The sequence below is a fragment of the Pelodiscus sinensis genome, chromosome 4, assembly GCF_052426305.1.
Source record: "Pelodiscus sinensis isolate ZL-2025 chromosome 4, ASM5242630v1, whole genome shotgun sequence".
Lineage (NCBI taxonomy): Eukaryota > Metazoa > Chordata > Testudines > Trionychidae > Pelodiscus > Pelodiscus sinensis.
The window spans coordinates 71,114,885-71,142,443 of NC_143055.1; the positions used below are offsets into that span (position 1 = coordinate 71,114,885).

Sequence of the window (27,559 nt, forward strand, 5' to 3'; positions counted from 1 at the left end):
TTTATTGTTTGGAAATACTGTTATGGGGAGAAATAATGGGTAAGAAAAGACACTAATGAAGCAAAGAATGGTCTAACAAGGACTAATGGCTGTAAGTCGAAGTCAGATAAATTCAAATTAGAAATAAGGCATACATTTTAAAGGCGAGAGTAATTAATTTTTGCAATAAACTACCAAGGGAAATGATGGATTTACCATTTCCTGGTGTCTTCCTATCAAGACTGGTTGACTTTCTGGAAGATATGCTTTAGTAGAGTGACAATAGGTCCCATATTTAAGTCCTCCTATGGGTGCCCTTACTTTTTCTTAAAAATGGACAAATTGCCCCATATCTTCTGTCTCCCAGCTCCTACCATTACTGGCAAGTCCTACTGCTGGCCAGATACAAATCCCTGCTTGCTAGTCACCCACCCAGCAATGGTGTGTGTGTGTATAAGGCCAGCAGGCTTTTTCCTTCCCTCACTGCCTCTGGCTGGGCCTGTATCCCGGTAAAACTCAAGACCCATTGGTTTGGGGCTCTGGCCTCAAGAACCTGAGCTCTGCATGTGCCAAAGCCCCATAAAGCACTGGCACTCTGCAGCCTCTCTGCACCTCAGCTAAGCTTTGGAGTAGTAGGGAACCAGCAATTTCCAGTCCGTTCATAACTCAAACATGCAAGCTCTAGAGCAGGGGTCTCCAAACTTTTCAGCCCGAGGGCCGCATTAACTATCAAACAGCAGTTCGGGGGCCGACTACACACTTGAGGTCCAAATAAAAAACAATCAAAACATGGATGTTGTTTTTAATTATGTATTTAATATTATTTTATTCAGTTATTATTTAATAACACATTCATACACTACACATGAACACCTGTATTAGTGTGAATGGTGAAATTGTTTCCTGGATGCCAAAATAGCAGACATTTCTGGCTTTAGATTTGTTGTCCCTAACATCAACAGTGACCTGAGATTATCATCGGACAAGTTTGTTCTCAAATTGTTCTTCACGTATTTCATTCTTGAAAATGTTTGTTCACACAGGTATGTTGTTGCAAAGATTGAAAGGTACCTTGATGCAAAACTTTTGACATTAGGAAAGTCTTCCTTGGGCAAAAACTGGTAAAAACCCACCAGTCCTATTTTGAACTTGTCCCTAAGGAGGTCATTTGCTTGCAATTCAATGACTTCCAGCTGCAGTTCATCTGGGCAACTGGCCACATCTGCTTCAAATGGGTTTTGAAACAATCTCACTTCTTCTGCCTTTGAATCCAAAAAGGTCTCCACGGGCCGGATGAGAGGGCCTCGCGGGCCGCATCCGGCCCCCGGGCCGTAGTTTGGAGACCCCTGCTCTAGAGCAGCCCTCAGGGCAAGCATTTAGAACCCTCTTTACCCTTGCCCGGCCCTGGGTCCTGCCCCCTCGAAGCTCAAGGCTGTCCCATCCCCTAAGAACCCAAGCTGAGCTATTTATCTGGACAGGTTCACTGAAGTTCCTGCAATCAGATTATCTGATACACAAGGCACCCTTACAGTTTAACCCCTTCCTGCCTGTGCTGTAGTCAGGGGACAGGAGGTGACTGGGTTATATCAGTGACCAGTAGCAGCCTGGAGATGATAGTGCCTTTGCAAACTGTACTTTCAGGAAGGGACAAGGTGCTTCTAGGAGAAGGGTGGGAGTAGAGAGGGAAGAGCTCTGCAAAAACAAGGGCCAGGTCATTCCTTCCCTCAACTTCTCCCTGAGGCTGGAAGCAGCTCCTGCCCCTTCCCTCCCACGTAGTGCTGAAAGACTGCTGGTGGCCCATTCTGGTGTGAACCAGGAAGAAATCGGTGGGTGGGGAGGAGAACATAACCATGCTTGCTCCGCCCGCATATTGCCTCAAGAAGACACAGTGCCAGGTACCAGGAGAGGCAGGTCTATCCTTGGGGCCTCAGCCAGCCATAGAGGGTAGAGAGCACCCAGCAGGGATGGTTGTATTGATTCACCACCCTCCCTCCCCTCAGTGTAAGACAGGTTTATGAAAATATATATGTGTAACCTCTCTCCATGCGTGTGGGACAGTCGGGATATGCCACCATTCCCCATTTAAATCCCTAAGCCTTATATATAAGATAAATACAAATAATCTAACTATGCAGTATTTCTTTTTAACGGTCTCAATCAACTTGATGATAATTTGAATGCTTGTATGACTGATCACTAATTTGTTTGAATGAGAGTAATTTTACCAGGTGTCCCATATTCTGCATAGGAAAATAGGGTCACCCTATGCTTTAGCCAAACACAGGCGAAAAAGCTGAGTAACCAGATGAAAATTCTGTAGCCCGTGTTACACAAAAATTAGATGAGCTACTGGGCTCTCCTGGCCTCAAAATATATGAATCTGTATAAAAAGGGTGAAAGTACAATATGATCAATCAGAAGTTTCTCCTATTAATAGGTATCCCTTGAAGAATGAGGAGACTATGAGCGCTAGTCTGACTTTTCTAAAGCTTTATCTAAAAAAGGGGAGAGAAGGGTCTTTGATTCATCATGATTACCTAAATCAATGTAAAATGTAACATGGCCCACACCATACTGAGATTTTACATATCATCAATCATCTTTCATGTAAAACACTCCTTTTTCCCTAATGTGAATAAGCCACCTGGTGATTATAATAGGTCTCTCAAGTCACAGAAGTTGAGAACAAAATACAAATCTCTAATATGGCAGACTGAAGACTCTACCACTTTGCTGAACTTTATCTTATAATAGTTTCTGCATATGCAACTCATTGTACAGGTTGAACCTCCCAAAACTGGGAGACTATGGTCCAGTAACATCTGTAAACTGGCAGAACCATGCGTGTCCCTGGACCAGGAAGTCCTGGCTGGGAGCCCAGTGGCAGGAGGGCTGGCAGCTGGGATCCCTGCTGGGCTGTGAGTTTGTAGGTCTGATAGTAGCACGGCAGGGGTTGGGAGTGGGGCCAGAGCCCCTGTAATACAACCTGGGCGAGATGTGGCAGCTGTGACAACCAGCGGGGCCAGAGCTAGGGCTGTGGCAGCCACATCAGTCCTGGTAGCAGGGCTGGAGACAGCAGCCACAGGAGCAGGGCCAGGGTTAGGGATGCAGCAGCCCTCGTAACAGGGCCAGATTCGGGGATGTGGCAGCCCAAGATGGCAGGGCTGCAGCAGCATGGCAGCCTTGCAAGAGAGGTGGGTCATAGCAGCGTGTTGGGGAGTGGTTGCTGGGGTCAGCAGCAGGAAGGGGTGGTGGGCTGGGGAACCAGTAGCAGGGGATCTCCCCTGGTCTGGCAAATTCCCTTCTTTGGGACTGGTCAGGTTCTGAGGGTGCTGGACCAGAAAGGTCCATCCTGTATCAGTGAGATGAATCCCAGTGTTGATATCTAGGAGATTTAGAAACACCTTGGCCTACCTTTGGAGGTCCTTAATTCTCACAGTAGGATTAGCTTGGCAACAGGGGCTCCATGCCAAACTACCTTAAAGCTTCCTTAGGAATGTACCTTGTCCAATAGGGCCATTGCCTTCCTTAAAGAGGTGCCATCATTTATGTCCATGTTAACCTTTTTCTACAGATTGGGGAAGTGAATTATTGATCAACAAACTAACATATTGGAAAGTCTCAGAGGGGTAGCCGTGTTAGTCTGTAACTTTAAAAACAAGTAGTCCTGAGGCACCATAATTTTGTTAGTCTCTAAGGGTACGTCTAGACTACATGGCTCCATCAACAGAGCCATGTAAAATAGTTTACTCGGCATAGTCAAAGAAGCAGGGATTTAAATAATCCCCGCTTCATTAAAATAAAAATGGCCGCCATGCTGTGCCGATGATCGGCTGATCCGGCACAGCGTGGAAGTCTAGATGTGGCGCTGTCGACAAGGGAAGCCTATGTCGATCGCTCCGGTATGCCTCGTGAAACTTCTTTGACTATGCCCTGCTTCTTTGACTGTGCCGAGTAAAACTATTTTACATGGCTCCGTTGATGGAGCCATGTAGTCTAGACATACCGCAGGGTGTCACAGGACTACTCATTGTTTTTAACATATTGGGGTTCATCTGTATTCTCTTTCATGTGACTGTACCATGCTACATTTAACCTCAAATGGAATTGATGTGGAGATGTATTGGGTCTTCAAATTGGACAAATGGCCACTCCAGTTTGCCCTGGGTGCTGGTAGTGTGCCTATAGGGCTACTGTTTTCCCAAAAACATAAGGTACTCTATAGTACTCAATTTACTGTGAGCTGTAGGATTTTAATACAATAATTCCTTGCTAAGATAAACATCTGTGCTGTTTCTTGCATATGCTGGGCATGCACTGCAACTGAAGAATCCTTTGTCATCCTTACTTGCTTAGCTACCAAATTTAGAGATTTTATATTTGCAACAACTGCAATCTGAAACAGAATCTGGAGTTCTCTCTGGGTGCATCTACACTACACAGTTATTCCGAATAACAGCTGTTACTCCAGAAAAACAGTGCTAGAATCCACACAGCAATTGTGTTATTTCAAAAGAAAATCAAAAATCGACTTTTTCCGACGTTGGTAGACCTAAATTCCACGAGGAATAATGCCTCTTCTGAAAAAGCTCTTTTGGAAGAGGGTGTGCGTGGATGTCTTACTGCTGCTATGGTGAAATAGCTCCTTACCAGGGCCTTTCTAAGTTATTAATCCCCAGTGCCTACTGAGGCTCTAAATTGGGCCTGACAGTCTAGCCAGCTTTCTATCCATCTTACAGTCCATTTATCCAATCCACATTCCCTTAACTTGCTGGCAAGAATATTGTGGGAGACCATATCAAAATCATTGCTAAAGTCAAGGTCTATCACATCCACTGACTTTCCCATATCCACAGAGCCAGTTACCTCATCATAGAAGCTAATCAGATTGGTCAGGCATGACTTGCCCTTGGTGAATTCATGTCAACTATTCCTGATCACTTTCCCCTGTTCCAAGTGCTTCAAAATGGATTCCTTGAGGAATGCTACAATGATTTTTTCAGGGACTGAGGTAAGGCTGACTGGTCTGTAGTTCCCTGGATTGCCCTTCTTCCTTTTTTTAAAGATGGGCACTGCATTTGCCTTTTTCCAATCCGGGATCGCCACGAATTTTCAAAGATAATGGCCAAAGGCTCCGCAATGACATTTGCCTACTCGCTCAGATGCATTAAATCCGGACCTTGTCTGTGAAGACAGAGGCAAAGAAAGCATTAAGTATTTCAGCTTTTCCCACATCATCTGTCATTAGGTTACCTCCCTCATCCAGTAAGGGCCCCACACCCTCTCTCATCACCCTCTTATTGCTAACATGCCTGTAGAAACCTTTCTTGTTACCCTTCACATCCCGACAGTCTCTTAATCCTTTTAAAAGGCTGGTGGGCAGTGGGAGCACCCTGCACGAGCCAAAAATCAGCTTTTCCAGCTCACACTGGTTCCCCCCCGTTGCACTTTAGCCTTTTAAATAGATTAAGGGTCTGTTGGCTCTTAATACATTTAAAAAGCAGAGGCATGTCTGAGACTAGGCATGAGCTGGGAATCAGCTGATTCCCGATTTGTGCCCAGTCCTCACTACACCTTTGCTTCCCCTGTCCCCTGCGGAGATGGTGCTGGGGGGAACCGGATTTTAAACCAGCTCCCCCCAGCACCAGGGGGGAAGCAACTAGTCCCTCAACTATCCAATATGCTTTTGCTTATTGGATAGTAGACTAGTCCACTTACATCCCTAGTCCATGGTGTGGAGTCTCCCACACAGACCTTGCCCTCAGGCCCATGGTCAATGTTGGCCATGCTGGTTCTTGAGTGGGAGGTGCAGAAGCTAATGCTGAGAGCTATTGAAAATAACTTAGTTCACCTAACTGACTGACCTCAACCTAGATTAAACTAAGAAACTATTAGAAACAGAAAGTTTAAAGTCAAAGTTCTGAGACTAATATCACAGAGATGCTACTAAACACTGGATATTTGTATGAGACATAGATGTTCTACAAATGCTACTGACACCACTGAAATCATATTTCTGTAGATTTTTTTTACAAATCAAATATCACCTCCCTTGCCTTTCTATCACTAATTTTCCAATGCAATGAGATTTTATTACATTATATTCCCAGATTATCTCTGAGGAACTCTTCCAAGCACCTGCAGCACTACTCCCTGATGCCTTCATAAAGCTGCAGACTCACTGTGTGATGGGGCATTTGCCCCACACTGTCCCTTTAAGGCTAAAACCCAGCCCTGGGAGAGAGCAGAGAGCAAAGCCCACAGCTGAAGCTGGTATTGCCAGTTAGGGCCCAGCTGTGGGCTGTATAAATAAGGGCTCCAGGAGGAAGGAAGGGAGAGACTCTCTCTTGCTCTGGCTGGGGAGCAGGAGGGACCTAATTGCTAGGGAAGCTAGAGACTTCCTGATTTAGAGAGCAGGGCTGAGGAAAGTCAGGCAGAGCTGGGGAAGTTCTGGCCAGGCAAGCTCCCAGGGTGCAGGGCCTGAAGCAAGGTCTCAGGATATTAGAGCTGTGGGGAGGCAGACAGGGTAGACAAAAGGAGCAGGTCCACAACCCATTGCCAATGATGAGTGGCAGGTTCCCCTGTGGCAAGGGCTAGATAAAGACTGGCAGTGGATCACTGAGGCAAAGTGGACATAGGAGAATCGGGGGTCTCCAGAGGGAAAGGACTCGAGAGAGTGGGGGCACTATGGTAGGGCAGTACCTAGGTAGGAGGGTGCCACGGTCTGGGAGAGATGTAGGCCCCGACCTAGAGTGCTGGAGAATAACAAGTAACAGCAGGGAGATACCAGCCAGAATGGGGTGCTCCAGCACCAAAATGCTAATTCCCTGAGGCTACGTCTATACTATGGCAGTTTTTTCGAAGAGAAAATGCAAATGAAGCGCTCATTTGCAAATCTTGCACTCTCATTTGCATATTCTCTTCCGATCTTTTTTGCGAAAGAGGTTTTTGTGGAAAAAAATGCATGTAAATGAGGGCCACTTTTTGGACAAAACCCTTTTGTGCAAGATCCCTTATTTCTCAAAAAATGAGGTTTATAGGATCTTGTGCAAAAGGGTTTTTTGCCGAAAAATGGCACTGTCTACACTGCAGTTTTTATCGCAAAAACCTCTTCTACAAAAAGGATCGGAAGAGAATATGCAAATGGGTGCAAGATTTGCAAATGAGCACTTCATTTGCATTTCCTCTTCCGAAAATCTGCTGTAGTGTAGACATAACCTGAGTGAAAAGTAGGAGGCACTCTTGGGGTATGTCTACACTACAAAGTTAGTTCGAATTAACGGACGTTAGTTCGAACTAACTTTCATAGGCGCTACACTAGCGCTCCACTAGTTCGAATTTAATTCGAACTAATGGAGCGCTTAGTTCGAACTAGGAAAACCTCATTTTACGAGGATTAAGCCTAGTTCGAACTAGCTAGTTCGAATTAAGGGGTGTGTAGCCCCTTAATTAGAACTAGTGGGAGGCTAGCCCTCCCCAGGTTTCCCTGGTGGCCACTCTGGCCAACAACAGGGAAACTCTTCTGCCCCACTCCCGGCCCCGGACCTCTTAAAGGGGCACGGGCTGGCTACGATGCCCATGCCAGGTGCAAGCCTGCCAGCACCCAGCCACCAGACCCTGCACCTGGCACGGCTCGAGCCAGCCACCCGATGCCCCCCAGCCTTCCCCCTCTTCCCGGGACCAGGCTGGCGGCTCCCGGGAGCTTGCCCGGGACCACAAGACGCGGGTACCCACCTGGGCTAGTGCGGACATCGTGGACCTCATCCACGATCTCCGCACTAGGTACAGGAAAGTGGCTGGCTTGGGCAGGAGAGCTGCCAGCCTGGCTACCCAGGAGCAGGTGTGCATGAAAATCAAGGGGGTCCACTGAGACCCCCGACCCTGAGCCCTGAGCTTACAATGGCCATCCTGGGTCAGACCAAAGGTCCATCTAGCCCAGTAGCCTGTCTGCCGACAGCGGCCAACCCTAGGGACCCCGGAGGGGATGGACCGAAGACAGTGACCAAGCCATTTGTCTCGTGCCATCCCTCTCCAGCCTTCCACAAACCTTGCGCAGGGACACCACTCCTACCCCCTGGCTAATACCACTCCATGGACCCAACCTCCATGACTTGATCTCACTTCCCTTTAAACTCTGTTCTAGTTGTAGCCTTCACAGCCTCCTGCAGCAAGGAGTTCCACAGGTTGACTCTTTGCTTTGTGAAGAACAACTTTCCGTTACTAGTTTGAAGCCTGCTACCCATTCCTTTTCTTTGGTGTCGTCTAGTCCTTCTTTATGGGAACTAATGAAGAACTTTTCTGTATGCACCCTCTCCACCCAACTCCTGGTTTTAGAGACCTCTATCCTGTCCCCCCTCCGTCTCCTCTTTTCTAAGCTGAAAAGTCCCAGTCTCTTTAGCCTCTCTTCATATGGGACCTGTTCCCAACCACTGATCATTTTAGTTGCCCTCCCCTCTCCCAGCCTCTCTCTTCTTCTCCCCCACCTCCTTTTCCCAGTCTCCCCCAGTTTTGTTCAATAAAGACAGATTCCATTTTTGAACACAATTGTCCTTTATTTTGTACATCAAGAAGAGGGGCTAGGGAAGGGTAAGTGGAAGGAGGTGAGGGAGGAATGGGGCACGAGCCCCCGATGGGGAGGACTGGGCTGGCTCTGCGGGCTTTTGGGGTGGAACCTCTCCTGCAGCCCCCCGATTGTCCCCTCTCCCCAGATGGCAGCCTGCGGCAAGTGCAGCCGGTCTGATGGCCAAGTGCTGTGATGTGCCCAGTGTGGGTACTCCGGGCACCCCAAGCCAGGACTGCTTTGCAAGTGGGGCACCCCTGAACTGTGTGTCCGGGGTGGGGGTCGGGACCCTTTAAGCGCAGCCCTCGGCTAGCTTGAGACAGCATCTCCACGCTCTAAGTCCTCCTCTGATGCCCTGCTGGCACTGCTTCCGGCCATTCTTAAGCTTGGTTCAGGGTCCACTTAATGTGGACATGCTAGTTCAAATTAGTAAAACGCTAATTCGAACTAGCTTTTTAGTCTAGACCCGTTAGTTCGAATTAGCTTAGTTTGAATTAACTAATTTGAACTAAGTTATTTCAAATTAATGTTGTAGTGTAGACGTACCCTTGGTGATGAGGCCTGACATGTTACATATGGTGGAGAATGTGGGCAGTTGCAGTCCACCCCGATATAAGAGGACTGGTACAGACTAGGTGAACTGTGCCATGGAAAGACGAGTAACTCAAGGTGAGGATGATGGAGCCAGAATATACAGGACTGTTCTTTGCAGAGAACCCTGGTGCTCTCTCTGGTTGGGCCCATCATCAGTGCCCTTGCAGAAGAGAGGGGAAAGAGGGAATCCATGCTATGAGGGACCCAGGAGAACAAAGAGGACTCTGGGAGGCACAGTGGATCCTGCATGAATGTTTGGAGCAGCTGGTGGAGGAACAGCGGGCCCTGTTAAAACTGCTAAGGAAGGAATTCAGGAGTCACAAAGAGCATAGGGGGGAGCTCAGCACTAGGGCCAGGATACTGGTGACAGAACAGTGAACTTGTTACACCTATGGAAGGTACGGACATATAAGAAGGGATTGTCCCTGCTGGGATGGGGACAGGAAGCTTCAGAAGGACAGCAGAAGGGGCAAGTCCCAGAGAGACTATGTCTGGTGAGGGCCACCAGGAGCTGGATATGTTGGGCCTGTGGGAGATATGGACACGTTAGCCAGGATCAGGAGCGGCCCGAGGCGGGCTGAGGCAGCTGGCACCCCAGGTGGAACGCGCAATCGGCCCCCGCCTCCATGGCTGTCAATGGGCTGTCAATGTGGTGACATCATCATCGGGCGCCCCGTGACGTCATCACTGAAGGTGGCACTCAAGCCGCCTGGCCAGGATTGTCCCTAATGGGGTAGGGGAAGGGAGCCTCACCCAGAGCAGCAAAAGGGGCAAGTCCTGGAGAAAGGCCCACCTGGTGAGAGGGAAAAGGGGCAAGGATGTGTTGGGCCTGTGGGTGCAGACGGCATCTACAGAGGAACTGCCAGGACCCACGTATTGGGGTCAAAGTTAGCCGCAGGTCGGAGGCTGAATCAGAGGGAAACTGAGTAAGATCAAGGCAAGGAAGAAGCAAGGGACCTGCTTCTTTTGCCAGGAGTGTGGTGCTATTAAGTGGCACTGTCCTCAGAAGAGACAAGGGTCAGCTTCTTGTGCCAGGAGTGGGGCCATATTAAGAGGCATTGTCCACAAAAGAGACAAGGGTCTGGAATACCTAAGGACCCAGAGAGGTCAAAGGCAGGTACAATCGATGCTGCGGAGTTGGCAATAGTCAATCTTCCTGAAAGCCAGCTTAGGGAGGTGGCAAATAAATTGTCTGGGATGGAGAGGGACCAGTCAGAGAAGGAGACACAGACTGCAGTAGACGAGGTCACAGTATGGACCCAGACTGTGAAGATGGAGCGTCCAAAAGACTCTGACCTGCATGTGCAGCTGGCAGCAGCAGGGAAGACCCCAGCTGCTGGAGGAAACAGAGGCCTGCCCCATGCTCCCAAGCAGGGAGGACTCTGAAGACCTGGCTGAAGCTGCGGACTGGTCTGGACTGCTGGGCCCCCACAACAATGAGCAAATGTTTTTAACCCTGTCTGTGAGTTCAGACCCCTACAACCCCGAAAACCTGCCAGAACTGTGGAGCCAGATATACTCTGAGGGGAGAGTTTGGAAGTGGCCCAGGGGAAGCTGACAACATTCAGGCTGACCTCATTGACCTGACTGCCAGTCCTGTAATCAGCCCCGGTGCCAACTCTGCCCACATATCTATACAAGCGAATTCATCATTGGAGCCAACCACATACACCACCAAATCAGAGGTTCATTTAACTGCACATCCGGTAATGTGATCTATGCCATTAAATATCAGCAATGCCCTACTGCAATATATATTGGACAAACTGGACAGTCCCTACAGGAAAGAATCAATGGACACAAATCAGATATCCGTAAAGGACACACAGAAACCTGTTGGTGAACACTTTAATCTGCCTGGTTACTCATTAAGGGTATGTCTACACTACCCCGCTAGTTCGAACTAGCGGGGTAATGTAGGCATACCGCAATTGCAAATGAAGCCCGGGATTTGAATTTCCCGGGCTTCATTTGCATAAGCGGGGCGCCACCATTTTTAAATCTCCGCTCGTTCGAACCCCGTGCCGCGCAGCTACACGCGGCACGAACTAGGTGGTTCGAACTAGGCTTCCTAGTTCGAACTACCGTTACTCCTCGTGGTCTAAATGGAGATACCGGCTGGCTGGGACATTATCAACCAACGAAACAACGAAGGTGCCAATGGTTCTTTGTCTGTGTAGAATCTGGTGTTAGTACTCTTCCTCTCAAATTGTTAACTAGTGGTTCTTTATCTGCTTCTGTTAACTATCCAGTCTTTAGTGCTTATAGACAATTAGTTTTGCCTGTTACATACTGCTCCGCTTTCCCTTTGATATTTATATACCCATTGCCTCTTCCCCACTCCGATTTTTTTCCTCTACACCCGCTTCTCTCTTCTTATTTTTGATTCTGGACATCCAACACTCCGGTCATCTGAAGAAGTGGGTTGTGTTAGTATTTAAAGTGCTACCAGTAGTTAATGTTTTGTTAGTATTTAAAGTGCTACCAGTAGTTAATGCCTCGATACCTTCCATCACCATGCAATTTTGACAGGTACCCCGCCCCTTTTGTGACATCACCAAGCCCCTCCCCATGACATCACCTACACCCACCCCATGATGTCACCTGGTCCCGCCCCATCAGCCCCGCCCCTTTCATGACTCCTCCCCATGACGTCACCTGGCCCCGGCCCCATAAGCCCCATAAGCCCCGCTCCTCCCCATGACATCACCAAGCCCCACCCCATGATATCCCCTAACACCGCCCCTACCAGCCCCACCCCCTTTCTTACTCCTACCCTTTTCCTGCCCCATGACATCACCAGACACCGCCCCTACTGTCTAACCCCCCCATGACATCACCTAGCCCCTGCCCCTTTATATGACACGGGCTCCAAGATGGTGGGGCCGTCGTTTTCCGGGCTGGGGGCCTCCTCTGAAAAGAAAAAAGAGACACTGGAGAAGGGAGCTCGCGTGCGAACCACCTCGACCCGCAGGGGCCGAAAGAGGGAATGGCCGGAGGCTGGACGGAGAGCCCTGGACGGTGAACCGCCCATTAGGTGGAGCCATTAGAATTTCATCTCTGCCCTTGAGACCGGGCCAATAGAAGTTAGAGGGAGGCGTTTTTATGCCTTTATTTTGTATAAAAGCTGGTTAGTTTTAAAACCAAACGACGTGGACCTATGGGAGGACCCCAATACAGAACTATTGCAGGTCTAAAGGATTTTGCAGACGTTGAGGAAACGATCGCTTTTGGGACACCCTGAGGGCTATGCCTCTGCCTCAAATAAACATTTCGTATCCTAAAGAGAGAGAGTCGAAAACGTGGGGAGGATTGACGCACATTAAAAAGAAGAAGAGCTGCTGAGGGGAAAACCCTAGGACGCCTACATTGGATGAAGAACCGAAGACCGTGGTAAGTGGCTTTGTACGGCTTTGTAGCAAAAGGTGGACAAACGCGGGCGCGTTATACTAATGTTATATTTTTATAGGTTAGTGCTATAGAAGCAGAGAACACACACGAGGCGATGGTCCCTGAAGAAGACGAAAACGTATACGAGAACATGGGCCCTGAAACACGGGATGCTGTAAAAGAAGGAGAAAAAGCAGAAGAAAGTGCATACACGGCAACAGGTCCCGAGGAAGTAGAAAAAGTATACGAGGCTATAGGCCCCGAGACAAGGGCCAGGGCGAGCGATAAGGAAAATCGCCCGCCACCGTCTGAGGGGCAAATAAACTCCCCGGCACCGGGGGCAGAGGCAGAAGAGAGAGAGATGGTAAAAGCAAAATTTATTTTATTTAAAAGATATAAAATACGGATCTAGACAACAAAAGTTAAAACTTGTGTTTAATAACAGGGATCCAACAGTGGTTATGACACAGATGATGGGGTGATTGAGGTAAAATGTTTTATTTTTTATGGTAAAATGATGACCGCAAAAAAGAAAAAAAAAGAAAAAAAAAAGTAAGATGTAATTTTTTTTGTTTGTAACAGCTTACCTCTTCAGAAGAGGGGGTAGCCGTGGTATGCGCCTGCTGCTTTTGCGTGAGCGCAGAGGAGAAAAAAAAAGCACCAGAGAAAACAAGCAGGACGAGAGAGAGATGGTCATGGACGATATCGTTAGAGCCGTTATAGTAAAAGTTTTTTACCACTGTTTGAAAAAGGTGATGTTTTATACCTGTGTGCCATGTGCGGAAAAATACCCCGATCCATTTAATTTTAACATTTTGTTTTGGAACCGCTCAGAGGAGTTTTACCAACTTAGACGTATTGCTTCTAAGTTGGATGTCGCGCGGGTTCTGTATATAATTATGGCCGAAGGGCACAAATGGAATAAGCTAAACGTAACCTCCAAAATGGTAGCACAAGTTATTAAAATGATCAGGGAGGTAGCAGAGAGCGCAGACCCCGGGATGTATCTGATAAACCTGTCAGAAAAGGTGATGATAAAGGCGGGCCGTTCGGCATGCAGAAGGATTGGCAGAATTAACCCCGACACTCTTTATGCGTCGCGTTGCGGGGCTGAGGGGGTTAAAAAAAAAGTTGTTTTTTGATTAAAGCGCTATGTGTATGTTTGTAGGCCTAGAAGCCAAAATGTTTATATATTCAATAAAGCAAAAGAAAGATGTTTTAAAGTTATGACGCTGTATTCAATAAACCACGAGAATCATCCCGGTGTATATGTGCTTATTAAAGCAAGTGAAAGCCTGTGGGGTTAGACATGGCCGCCGGGCTAAAAGCAGTTTATTATTCTCCCGGGGAAGCCAGTAGTTTTAGGGGCATGATGCCCCTATATCAAGCCGCTAAAAGGTGGCACAATACTTTAAGTAAAAAGCAGGTTGCCGACTGGCTCGCGGACCAAGATGCTTACGCTTTACACAAGTTGGCAAGAATTACATTTAAAAGAAATAAAACTGTGGTGTCCGACGTGGACGCGCAATGGCAAGCGGATTTGGTTAACATGACGCCCTACGCCGGTCACAATGATGACCGTAAATATATTTTAACGGTGATAGACATTTTGTCTAAACACGCCTGGGTGGTGTCGCTAAAGAACAAAACAGGGTCTGAAGTAGCTAAGGCGTTTAAAACAGTTTTTCAACAAGGCCGTTTGCCTCAAAAATTACAAACAGATAGAGGAAAAGAGTTTTTAAACCGGGCTTTAAAGACTTTACTAAAACAACACGGAGTACATCACTTTGTTACCAATAATGAGGTCAAGCCCGGGGTGGTGGAGAGGTTTAACAGAACCCTGAAATCCAAGATGTGGAGGTATTTTACCCCCCATAACACCTTTCGGTACATTAACGTGTTGCAGGCCTTTCTAGACGGGTACAACAGGAGTTATCACAGGACCATAAAAAGGCGTCCCGTCGACGTGACGCCGGCTAACGCTCCGAGCGTATGGAAAACAATTTACGGGAATAGTTTTAAAATAAAGACAGCGCCGGCCCTTTTTAAAAAAGGAGATCACATGAGGATTTCTAAAACAAAGGGGGTGTTTGAAAAGGGCTACGAGCAGACCTTTACGGATGAAATATTTATTGTAACCGGCGTTGTATCGGGGGGGGCCAAGACCGGTGTATGCGTTAAAAGATTACGGAGAAGAAAAAGTAAGGGGGTCTTTTTATTCCGAAGAATTACAAAAAGTTAACCCTAATCAGGACCACGTTTATAGGATAGAAAAAATTTTAGCAAAAAAAGGGCGGGGTAGAAACAAGCTTTTTTTAGTAAAATGGAAAGGGTGGCCTGATAAATTCAACAGCTGGGTGAAAGCGGCTCACGTACTAGACCTTTAATATGGTGGGGAAAAAGATGACCGAAGGGGGCATTTACGTCACCTTACCCAGCAATGCCTCTTCCGCGGTTTTTCCTCAGAACACCAGTTCCAATTTTACAATACAGCTGGCCAAGCCTTTACATTTGAATGGCCGCTGGGAAGTCGCTTTATCCAAAAGTCATTATTGTCATTCGTGGAATACCCTGTCTTACGAGACCCCATTTACGATAGCCTCAGAAAAAGAAATTCAACATCTTACAATGCAGCCCGGGTTATTATTCCTCTGTTCAGCATTTAGCAGAGGGCATCAACGAATCCATCAAGAAGCAGTCTGAGAACCAGACCGCGCGTCTTGTTTACGACCTGGTGACCAGGCGGGTCTGGTTAAAAACCGCCGGGGGCACGTCTTATTTTTCTGCCGAGGGGGAACTGGAGGCGCTCTTGGGAGTGATACCAAACAGGCCTTGCAAGGTGGCACTGCACCTCGCCAACATTAAGGGAGGGTTTAACTCTTTATATGTGTATACGGACATAGTGGAATACCAGCTAGTGGGAGACCACTACGTGCCGCTGTTGTGTTGTGTCCCCGCCCAGGGCAGCAATAACAAATTTATCACCCTCACCTATGACAAGCCGCATTACATGCCCGTGAGCAAGCAACACATCGGGACCATTACCATCGAAATAAAGACGGATAAAAATAAAAACGTTTTATTTAGTTTTGGAAAGGTGATTGTTAAACTACAACTGCGACCCAGGAAAACGGAGGAATGAAGAGCGTAAAAAGCCATGGGGACTCCGCTGTGTATAGAAACTACTATGAAGCCCAGGCGGGGTATGCCCTGCCAGGGTATCATGGATTACCCGTTATGTACGGGGCTGGTTTAGGCAGGATCTTCCGCAGCCTTTTTAGAAAAGCCGTCCCCCTGCTGAGAAGAGGCTTTGAAATAATTAAACCCCATATGAAAACAGCCGCCAAAAACATAACCAAGGACGTGGCGAACCACATGACCGGTGCCATCAAGAACAAAATTGGGCCCCAGGAAGGTTCGGGGCTAGCGATGGTGAGGCGCAAAAGAACCGCGACATGCCTCCCATTCACGGCCCCCCCCTTAAAATAAAAAAGGTGTCGGGGAGACACAGCGCCCCCAGAACTAAAACGCATCCTAAGAAGAGACAGAGCCCTGGGCCCCGCCGTAAAAGGGATATATTTTAAAATGTCTTTTATTCATTGCAGGTCTGAAGAATGCGCCAAGTCGGAGCTGGATCTCTTTCAAATGGCCCCCACACAAACCAGCATCGAGAACAGTTACTACGTGGAGATTCCGCCACTGTCCGCTTTAACGGTGAACACCCCCTTAGAATTTTTTATTTCCGGACACGGAGATCATTACTTGGATCTTAACAACACCCTGCTGCTCGTGTGTTGTCGTGTGGTAAAAGCAGACAGCTCAGATCTCGATGATGACGAGCGGGTGGTGCTAGCAAATTACCCCATCGCCACCCTTTTTAACCAGCTGGACGTTACACTGGGTGATCAGCTGATTAGCCAGAGCAACAACTGTTACCCTTACAGAGCCATGATAGAGTTGATTTTGAACTACAGCCACGGCACTCTCAAGACGCAGTTTTCTGCGGGTGGGTTTCAGAAAGACACGTTGGGGCTTCTCGAAAGCACCGCCCTAGTGGGCGGGCGAAACGAGGGCTTCCTGCGCAGGTCCAAACTAACCAGCAACAGCAGAAAGCTGGATTTGCTGGGGGTTCTACACAGTGTTTTGTTTTTTCAAGAAAAGCTTTTGCTAAACGGCGTGGACATAAAAATTAAACTTATGCGTAGCAAAGATGTGTTTTGCCTCATGAGCGGAAACGCGGCAGACAATTATAAAGTGCATATTATTTCAGCGGCCGTTTGTAAAACGGGTAAAAGTGACGCCGGGGGTTCGCTTGGGGCATGCGGAGGCGCTCATGACCGCCAATGCTAAGTACCCGGTAGACCGCGTGGGCCTAAAGGTGTTTAGCATACCGACCGGCAGTCACGTCAGTAACCAGGAAAACCTCTTTTTGGGGCAGCTGCCCAAGCAGCTTGTGATCGGCTTTGTAGATAACGACGCCTTCAGCGGCAGTTATGTTAAAAACCCCTTTAAATTTAAACATTATAACATTAATTTTGTGGACTTATATGTGGATGGCGAACAGGTACCAGCTAAACCGTTGCAGCCTGATTTTGAGAACAGGAACTGCGTGAGGGAGTACATGCAGTTGGTGCAGGTGTCGGGGAAACACGGAAAAGACCTAGCGCTTATAATAGACCGCGAAGAGTTTGCCCGGGGTTACACACTTTTTACTTTTGACCTGAGCCCGGACCAGGAGGGTGCCGACCATTATTCCCTGATTAAAACTGGCAAACTGAGAGCGGAAATTCGGTTTGCTATGTCGCTGGACTCCACTATTAACATGATAGTGTACGGCATGTTCGACAACGTGCTGGAAGTGAACCACAGGAGAAACGTCCTGTTTGACTATATGTAACGATGAACACGGGCCAAATAATACGCTTTTTATCGAAGGACCCTTCATTTTTAGATGTTTTCCTAGAGATATGCTCCCAAGGGGCGTGTGGTTGAAAGGCCCGTGGGGCTGATCGTTAACACTCACCCCCATCATTTTCCTGGGGAACACTGGCTGGCCCTTTACTTACCAAGGCGGGGGGACGGAGAGTTTTTTGATTCTTACGGTTTTCCCCCAGACAGTTGTTTTTTTCCTAAATCTATTATGGCTTTCTTAAACCGGAACGCTAGCCGTATTGTGTTTCAGCAGAGACAACTACAGGACCAGCTAGCTGTGACCTGCGGATATCATTGTATATATTTTTTAAAGCAGAGTGCTAGAGGATTATCTTTTGATCAGATTTTGAAATTGTACTCTAATGATTTACCGGAAAACGATCGCATGGTGACGCGGTTTTTAAAAGGAAAAGCACTGCGGGGTCCCAAGCCTGTGTCGAACGTGTTTCGGCATGATCAGACGTGCGTGTTTTGTCGTGAGTTTAAAGAGGCGCATTAATAAAGCACTAAAATAAAACTGAATCATAGTTAAGATTTTTATTTTACACCTTTAACAAAGTGATTTTCCGCTTTTTAGTGGTGGGCTGCTGAGAAGAGGGCGCTCCCGTCTCTAGCCCCGCTTTAAGGCTATCTAAATATTCTTTATTGGTAACATGACTCACAACGGCAGTCGGGGCGTTTAGCTCTGCCAAGACTTTCATAAAAGCCTTCCAGCCCCTGGGAGCTCTCTTGTTAGCGAAAGAATAAGGACCAATTACCCCCCTAACTAAGTCGAGCATATGAGATCCGGCCACGGGCATCCCCGGGTACACAAAACCCGCGTCGGCGGTCCAAGAGGCGATGTCTTTATGCCGGCTGAGTTTATGTAGCAATAGTTCGGCTTTTTTTTTATAGCGAGGGTTTACCCCTTCCAGCATGTCCCTGTGAAAGGAAGGTATTGAGGCCTATCCAGAATATGTCAAATGAGCACCAGTTTAATTGTAAGTGTAAAGGAAAGGCAGCATTGTCAGATACAGGAGATAAAAATAAAAACAAAATTTGATTGGATGACCAACAATAACCCCGCTTTTTGGGAAATAAGTAACTGAGACAGCAGTATGCAACAAAGTGCTGATTACCCCAAATGAAGCAGACGGAAGTTTCTGAAAGGGCAGAATGAGACAACAAAAATCTAACGTCAGCAATTGTCAGGCAAGTGGAGGAGTACCAAAATACTGAAACAGGGTATATAAGGCTGGCTGAAACAGACCAAGAACGGATGGGTTGCGAATCCAAAAAGCTAGGTCTGATCAACCAGGGCTCCCTCCTCAGCGCTGAATCTCGCTGCCACACATAAGCTCCGAAAGGGGAACAAATAAGCTCCGAAAGGGGAACGAACACCGGTCGTAAGTTGCAACGAAAAATCCAAAGAAAGGAAAAACATAAAGAAAAGAATATCTCCTGAATCTAAGCAATGCTTCTATCTTTCTTAACATGAGTATTATATATTTGTTAACTCCAAAAATTGTTTAAAGGTAAAACAGGAGGGTATATCTGTGGGAGAAGTTATTATTTCTTGTTTTTTTTAACTGTATTGTTTTTCTACTTTTTCTTTGTATATTATATTGTCTTAAAAGAATCAAAAATAGTGAATTGATTTAAATGGAAAATTAATTATAAAGTAAATAGAAAAAATAAAAAATCTTTGTTTGACCCTAAAAAGGAGTATTCCTCTGTCTGTGGTTTTAAATCCTTTAAAGAACCAAACCCGGTTACCGAAATGGCGTCACGAACAGGATTTCACGAGAGCAGAGGATGCCCTTTTGATGGGTTAAACAAAACAGAAGGTATAGGAACTCTCAACCACTGGTTATATCATAATAAGGATGAGAGTGAAGAAAACATGCTCAAAATAGGAGCAGTTCTAGCAATAAGGGAAGAAAATCATACCGATACCCTACATGTAACATGTTCAGGGTTGAGCTGTTTAATGGCTAATAATGATCTAGCAAAATGGGAGTTAAAAGATTGCAAAGTACCATTACCAGATGTAACACAAAAAACCCCATTTAAAGAAACAGATTATAAAAAACTGCAAAACATATTAGAAATACAAATATCCAATGAAAAATTACATATCCCATAAATTGATGAGAATAAATTAAGGTCACAAAAGGTGAATAGCATACCAACAAAAGCAGAAGGAAAAATTGAACAAGTATTACACACCCAATATAGGAGTCCAGCATGGAAGATACAGAAAAAGGAAAAGGGAAAATGGTGAATGGTAATAGATTATAGAAAAATAAATGAAGCAATACAACCAGTTGCCTTTACCACCCCCTACGACAAACCAACTATAGAACAATATTTAAAAGAAAAAGGAGAATTAAAATGGGGAGCACTAATAGATTTAAAAGATATGTTTTATAGTATACCTATAAAAGATAAAAAAGGAGCCTTAAATTTTTCAATTGGAGGAAAATACTATAGGTGGAACGTATTACCCCAAGGTTATAAAAATTCACCAGCATTAGCAACAGATGCCATAAGGTATACCCTTAGTCAACAAAGTTAGGAACAAGATCCCCAATAATATATTATATAGATGACCTTTTAATAAGAGAAAAGACACGAGAAAAAACTGAGAAATTAAAACAAGAAGTTATAGAACACTTAACCACTCAGGGATGGCAGATAAACGAAAGAAAAGTAACTATGGCCCAAACTGAATACTCCTTTCTAGGAATTCAGGTGATGGAAAATAAAATAACAATAAGTACAACTTACCCCAATGGCGTAGGTAAGTGGTTAAATAGCCCTCCGAAAACACGCAAACAGCTACAGGAAGTTTTAGGCAGAGTAAATTATAATAGAGCAAGTATTCAATGCTTAAGACATAAAATAAAACCCTCATTGAAATTATTAAAAGAAGAGAAAGATTTAATTAACTGGAATGAAAAAGCCCAAGCAGCCTTAATAGAGTTAAACCAGGATTTGAAATACCCCACTCCATTAAAAAGGTGGGACCCTAAGAGACCCCCGATAGAATTACAAATTAACTGGAATGAAGAGTGGGTAACAGGAAGTGCAACACAAGGCGAAACACAGGAAGAGGTAGATAGATGGATTTTGCAATTTAATGGACCCCAAAGACATGGTGAATATGGAAAACTATTATAGGTTTTAAATGAAATAAAAGATAGATACTTTTTAATGAGGAGTGTAGGTCTTACTTTACACGCTCCAAGGGTGTCAGCTTTAGCATAGTTTACCATGGAAATAACACCACCAAACTTTGAGGGCCAGAAAAATATTTAGGAAAAACTGTATTATAGCTGGCTAGTAAGTTAGTCAAACGTTAAACTAGGAAAAAATTTAGTACCCTGGGAGGCCCCAAAAGCTACACCAAGAATAAAAGAAACACCCTGGATATTTACAGATGGGAGCACAAAAGGGGGAAAAGCAAAGGCAAGATATTACTGTACCAAATGTGAAAACAAGTTCTTTATTGTGTTAGGGGAAAAAGTGAATGCCCAAGAAGCAGAAGTAGAAGGAGTTAGAATAAGATTACAACATGCACAAGAGAGTCACCCTAACGAACCATAAGAATTAAGCATAGATAGTATGTATTGTGGTGTTAAAGTGCCAAACCTCATAAATTTCAGCGATCGTGTATCCCTTGTCTAAAGCCTCCACCAGCTCTATCATGCACCAAGTACCCGTTAAAGCCCGCTCCTCCTGGCTGTGCGTGCAAGGGGCCTCTTGTTTTGTTTCCACACACAGGGCACACAGGAGGAAGGTGAGTTTACCGCCGAGCCTGTAGGGTAAAAAGGGGAAATAGAGACCTCTCGGGGGGTACACTTTAACCTTGGCAAGGCCGAAGTACTGTCTGATGTCCCCAAAATCCTTATACACAATAACCGGGTGTCCCACAGGATAACGCTTAGTTTTGTTAACAAAGGGGTAAAGGCTGGTAAAATCGTAGTAATGAATCTGCTCCCCGGGCCGTGGCTTGTAATATTAGCTTTTAAGTCCTAACAACACAGCGCATAAAATATAACCAAGTTAAAAGCGGTTATTAACTTTTAAGCCCTAAGCATAAAAAACATAGTCGCCTGCACAAATTAAAAAGCTCTTACCAAAGTGTTGCGCTCCATAGTCAAATTTTGAACCGTCCTAAAGCGGGCCAAAATTTATCTCTTTTTATACCCCTAAATTTTTTTAAAAAGTTGGGGCGCCTCTGTGTGTGGTAGGGGGTGATAAGGCTTTGTTTATTACCAGGTCAGGGGTTACAAAAACAACTGTTGCTCGTGTCCTTAAAAAACAAAGCATTCATAAGTTTGTGTTTATTTCCTTTCCCTTTTCTCTGCTGAGAGTTACGTTCCGGCTATTCCTCTTTCCCACCCCTCTTCTTCTCTGCTTTGTATTTCTTTTTTTTTTTATTTCTTTGCTGCTTCACTCCCGATTTCTTTCTTAACCTCGTTGGCGTGATTAAAACGTAAACTTTATAATGATTTTGGGGCTGCTGGTACACCGCAAGCTTTATACTTTTTTTATCTGTGTGCAAAACCCCATGTTTATTTTCTTTCCCTTATTTCTGCTGTGCTTGTGTCCTTGAGTAACAGGACATCCTTAAGCTCGTGTTTGTGCACAACCCTGTGTTTATTTCCTTTCCCTTATTTCTGCTGTGCTTGTGTCCTTGAGTAACAGGACATTTTTAAGCTTGTGTTTATCTTTTTACCGCTGCTGAGAGCTATGTTCGGGCTATCCCTCTTTCCCTCCCCCCTTTTCTCTCCTGAGGGGTCCCCCGCCGCTTTTTTCTCTGCTCTGTATTTCTCTCTTTTTATTTCTTTGCTGCTTCACCCCTGCTTTCTCTCGAAAGCTCGTTGGCGTGATTAAAACGTAAACTTTATAATAATTCCGGGGCTGCTGGTACACCGCACACTTTCTACTTTTTTTTTAATCTGTGTGCACTACCCCGTGTTTATTTTCTTTTCCTTATTTCTGCTGTGCTTGTGTCCTCGAGTGACAGGCCATTCTTAAATTTATGCTTATATTTTTACCGCTGCTGAGAGCAATGTTCGGGCTATCCCCCTTTTTAACCTAAGGACCCCCCATAAGTTTGTGCTTATCTTCCTTATTTTTGCTTAAAGCCATGTTTTGGCTATAAGGCAGTCCCCGGGTTACATACAAGATAGGGACTGTAGGTTTGTTCTTAAGTTGAATCTGTATGTAAGTCGGAACTGGCGTCCAGATTCAGCCGCTGCTGAAACTGATCAGTTTCAACAGCGGCTGAATCTGGACGCCAGTTCTGACTTACATACAGATTCAACTTAAGAACCCCAGGCATCCCCAAGTCAGCTGCTGCTGAAACTGATCAGCGGCTGATTCCAGGAAGCCCGGGGCAGGGACTTCCTGTAGTCAGCCACTGGTCAGTTTCAGCAGCGGCTGACTTGGGGACGCCTGGGGCAGAGCAGCTGGGGTGCTGCTGGGTTGGTCCAGTAGCGCCGCCGCTCCTCGGCGCTACTGGACCAACCCAGCAGCACCCAAGCTCCTCGGCGCTACTGGACCAACCCAGCAGCACCCAAGCTGCTCTGCCCCAGGCGTCCTGATTCAGCCGCTGCCTGAAACTGTCCGCTGCCCGTGTGTTCTGCCGCTTTGCTCCCCGTCCCCCTGGTCTGCAGACCAGGGGGACGGGGAGCAAAGCAGAGCAAAGCGGCGGAGCACGCGGGCCATTCCCTCTTTCGACCCCCGCGGGTCGAGGCAGTTCGCACAAGAGCTCCCTTCTCCAGCGTCTCTCTTTTCTTTTCAGAGGAGGCCCCCAGCCCGGAAAACGACGGCCCTGCCATCTTGGAGCCTGCGTCATGTAAAGGGGCAGGAGCTAGGTGATGTCATGGGGGGGTTAGAAAGTGGGGCGGTGTCTGGTGATGTCATGGGTCGGGAAAAGGGGAGGAGTCAGGAAGGGGGCGGGGCTGATGGGGTGGGGCCAGGTGACATCATGGGGTGGGTGTAGGTGATGTCATGGGGAGGGGATTGGTGACGTCACAAAAAGGGGAGGGGCACATGTCAAAATTGCATGGTGATGGAAGGTATCATAGAATCATAGAATCATAGGACAGGAAGGGACCTCGGGAGGTCATCGAGTCCAGCCCCCCGCCCTCAAGGCAGGACCAAGCTCCACCTACACCATCCCTGACAGATGTCTATCTAACCTGTTCTTAAATATCTCCAGAGAGGGAGATTCCACCACCTCCCTTGGCAATTTATTCCAATATTTGACCACCCTGACAGTTAGGAATTTTTTCCTAATGTCCAATCTAAACCTCCCCTGCTGCACTTTAAGCCCATTACTCCTTGTCCTGTCCTCAGAAACCAAGAGGAACAAATTTTCTCCTTCCTCCTTGTGACATCCTTTTAGATATTTGAAAACCGCTATCATGTCCCCCCTTAATCTTCTTTTTTCCAAACTAAACAAGCCCAGTTCATGAAGCCTGGCTTCATAGGTCATGTTCTCTAAACCTTTAATCATTCTTGTCACTCTTCTCTGTACCCTTTCCAATTTCTCCACATGTTTCTTGAAATGTGGCGCCCAGAACTGGACACAGTACTCCAGCTGAGGCCTAACTAGTGCAGAGTAGAGCGGCAGAATGACTTCACGAGTTTTGCTTATAACACACCTGTTGATACAACCTAGAATCATATTTGCTTTTTTTGCAACAGCATCACACTGTTGACTCATATTTAACTTGTGGTCCACTATGACCCCTAGATCCCTTTCTGCCATGCTACTTCCTAGACAGTCGCTTCCCATCTTGTATGTATGGAACTGATTGTTCCTTCCTAAGTGGAGCACTTTGCATTTCTCTTTATTAAACCTCATCCTGTTTACCTCTGACCATTTCTCTAACTTGCTAAGGTCATTTTGAATTATGTCCCTATCCTCCAAAGAAGTTGCAACCCCACCCAGTTTGGTATCATCTGCAAACTTAATAAGCGTACTCTCTATCCCAATATCTACATCATTGATGAAGATATTGAATAGTACGGGTCCCAAAACAGACCCTTGAGGAACTCCACTTGTTATCCCTTTCCAGCAGGATTTAGAACCGTTAACAACCACTCTCTGACTACGGTTATCCAGCCAATTATGCACCCACCTTATCGTGGCCCTATCTAAGTTATCGAGGCATTAACTACTGCTACCCGACTACTTGTTGTTTTTTTAAGTTTATAATGATCTCTATGTTAGGTCCAACCAAATCATTGCTTGGAAGACTAATGTGCCTTAGCTGCATAATTTTTCTGCTTTTTCTTGGGAGCTGTGAGACCATGCATTACTTAGAAAGTTTATGTGTAGACACACAGTGTTCTTCCACAGATATTCAGTTTCTCCACAATTCTTAAATCATATATGATAAATGTTACTACTGCATTTAGGAGTGACAATATGGGTTACAAAAAACTTTTTGTAGACTCTTTCTCTCAGAAACTATTTTCATTTAAAATAGATGCTCTCGTTTTTTTCTCCTCAAGTGTTGCCATTTCCCAATGTCAGTATACACACGTGGTCTAGACAAAATTCAGACTCTGAACTAGATCATGCAGAAATCAGGATTCAGTGTTTGGTGTGGCCTACTGTAAACATGTGTATAACTGCAACATAGCAGTGTAGGCTCTGATCCACATAGCTATTTGTACCACACTCACCTAATAACATCTATAGGCTGGTCCATGAGGCTCAGCGCGGCAGACCAAGGCTTTGGATATTATTGGGCTCTGGTGTTTGGTTTGGGCATATTATGGAAACAAGACCAAGATTTTGATTTGGGGACTGCGGCTCTGGCTCTGCCTGCCCGCTGCGGTAGGAAAGGGAGACCGGCTCAGCACCTGGGTGTGTGTTCGGAGCCTGTGTATAGGCAAAAAGTGCAACTCTCCGTTTTTGTGACGGTCACAGTTTCTGTCACGCATACCTGACATTCGGCACAACTGCGCAGGACTTGCTACCTTTGCTGGCTGGTTGCAAAGTGTTTCGGTCGCTGCACCGGCCCAGGGATGAGGCAGTGGAAGCTCGTCGGCCTGTCTCTCGCCTCCTTCCTCCGAGCGGGGCGGGCGCCCGCGGCTGCAGGGAGCGGCTCCATCGGACCCATCTGGTCCGGGCTGCTTCGGGACGGGTGGGAGCAAAGGCCGCGGCAGCTCGGCGAGGGCGGTGACAGCGGCGGCATCTATAAAGAGCGCGCCGCGGCCGCCGCTCCGGGTTGCCAGGCTCGCCGCCTCCTCGGACTCCCCGCGGGCAGCGAAGTGTAAGGGGTGGGCGCGAGCGAGCAGGGAGGGGGCGCAGCGGGAGGGGTGGGAGCGAGGAGAGGGGGCGCCCGCTCTTGTCCCTGACTGAGGAGGGTGCAGGACACCCGGCCTGTGCTCGGCTGGCAGGGATGCTGGGAACGAACGAAGCCGGTCGCGGGCCATTCCCAGGACTGCTCCTTGCAGGGCACAGGGTCATTGGGAGCAGGCGGGGTTCTCCTCTCCTGTGCTTTTGCCTTAATGCAGGGACGTAGGGACCGCGGGAAGCCTCCTCGCGCCTTGCTAGGAGCATGAGGCACTTTGGGCGCTGCTTGGGGGGGGGGGAGAGCGGAGGATTCTTCGCACGCTCCCCCGCCTCAGGCCCTAATTTGCCTAGGGGCAGGGGAGCAGGGAAGTCTCCTTCCATGCCAGGGGCATGGGGACCTTGGGGAAAAGTGGGGTGGGGGGGCAAAGGCACTCCCACACCCCGTCCAATAATTGTCTGGGGGTGGGGAACCCAGAAATATCTTGGCCCCACCCCTTCTGCTGGATGCTCAGCCCCTTCCTGAGTGGGCCACTTCAAAAATGTCCAGAGTGGCCTCTGCAAAAAATGATTTCCCACCCTTGCCATAATTGGCCTTAGTGGCTCACAGCTCTAGGCTGTGTTTAGCAGAATCCCAGTGCTGTAAAACGGCAGAGAGTGGATCTTATCGGAGAGTGGATCTTATCCCTCCCAAGATGTACAACAGGGCCTTTTGCTAGGCAGGGCAGGGCAAAAGCTGTTTACCACTTCAGATAGTTATGTAGAAGTGTTTGTTTCAGTGCTGTTTATTATGTGTTCTACAAACTCATCTAGTTAGCATGCACAGGCTGCAAGGTTGCTGAAGTTGACCAAATTACAACATTTATTTGACCAATGTGGTTTTCTACCTTGTATTTGTGACAAAGTCCAGATAATTATTTATATTTAGTTGATTAGTACTGTTTATTTATTTGAAACTGTTTTTGTTTCCTTTTAGATAGCACCATGGTGTCATATGTTTCTTGAATCTCCAAGAAGACAATATCGTATTTGGTAATACTTCTTTCTATAATGAAATATTTGTAAACTACTGCTGACCCTCAGAGTTAGACACTTAAGGGTAACTCTGACATGTTTGCAAACTCTGAACAAAATTGTATGGCTGCTCTTTCCCAAGCGTACAATTGAACATTGACTTAATACAGCTTTGAACTTTATTACACAAAAGAAAAATGGTGCTTTTGACCATATTAATTTTAATAAAACCAGAACAAGGGCCATCAATTCAAAGGGACCTGAGCTCCCAGCCACTGTCACCCAGAGCTGTCCTGTCTATAGGATGGGTTGGAGTGGCTGCCCCAGGCCTGCACTTTGGGGGGCCCCCCATGGCGGCTGCCTCAAATGTCCTATGGATGGGACAGTCCCCCATGTTAGCTGCAGGATACGGGGCTGCGTGGGGTATTACCTGTGGGAGCTTGTGCAGGGTGAGACTAGGGGGTCCTCCTTTCCTCCTCACTCACCCTGGGGCAGGAGCCAGAATTATCCAATAGCCTGCTCTGTTCTGCTGCCCATCTTCCTGCCTGCTGTATTCTGCTTTACCACGGCAGCAGGAAGTGGAGCTTTCTAGCCCTGGCCCGTTCCCCCGGGTAGCAGGCTGGAGCCAAGGCCAGGTCGCTCTGCTTCCCATTGCCAAGGTGGAGCAGAGCAAAGAAAGTTGGGAGAGGGTGTCCAAGAAGGCTGCCAGTTATCTCCGATTCTTGCCCTCATGGTGAATATGGAGGGGAAAAGAGAGGGACACTGCTTGTTGCTGCCCCATGCCAGGC

General features: G+C 46.8%; 1 protein-coding gene across 12 annotated transcripts in view; it reads left to right on the forward strand.

The window, feature by feature from the left end:
• Positions 1-18,665: 18,665 nt before the first annotated feature.
• LOC102451696 (putative ATP-dependent RNA helicase DDX60) overlaps positions 18,666-27,559 on the forward strand; it is a 113,070-nt gene continuing 104,176 nt past the window's right edge. For 3 of the 12 annotated variants that reach the window (XM_075930169.2, XM_075930167.2, XM_075930180.2), the window contains exons 1-3: positions 18,669-18,840; positions 23,250-23,322; positions 26,734-26,789. The gene's annotated coding sequence lies outside the window, so the exon portion shown is untranslated. Of the gene's footprint in view, positions 18,970-23,249; positions 23,323-26,733; positions 26,790-27,559 lie in introns of all 12 variants that reach the window. The other 9 variants (XM_075930183.2, XM_075930186.2, XM_075930177.2 and 6 more) reach the window with 7 other exon arrangements.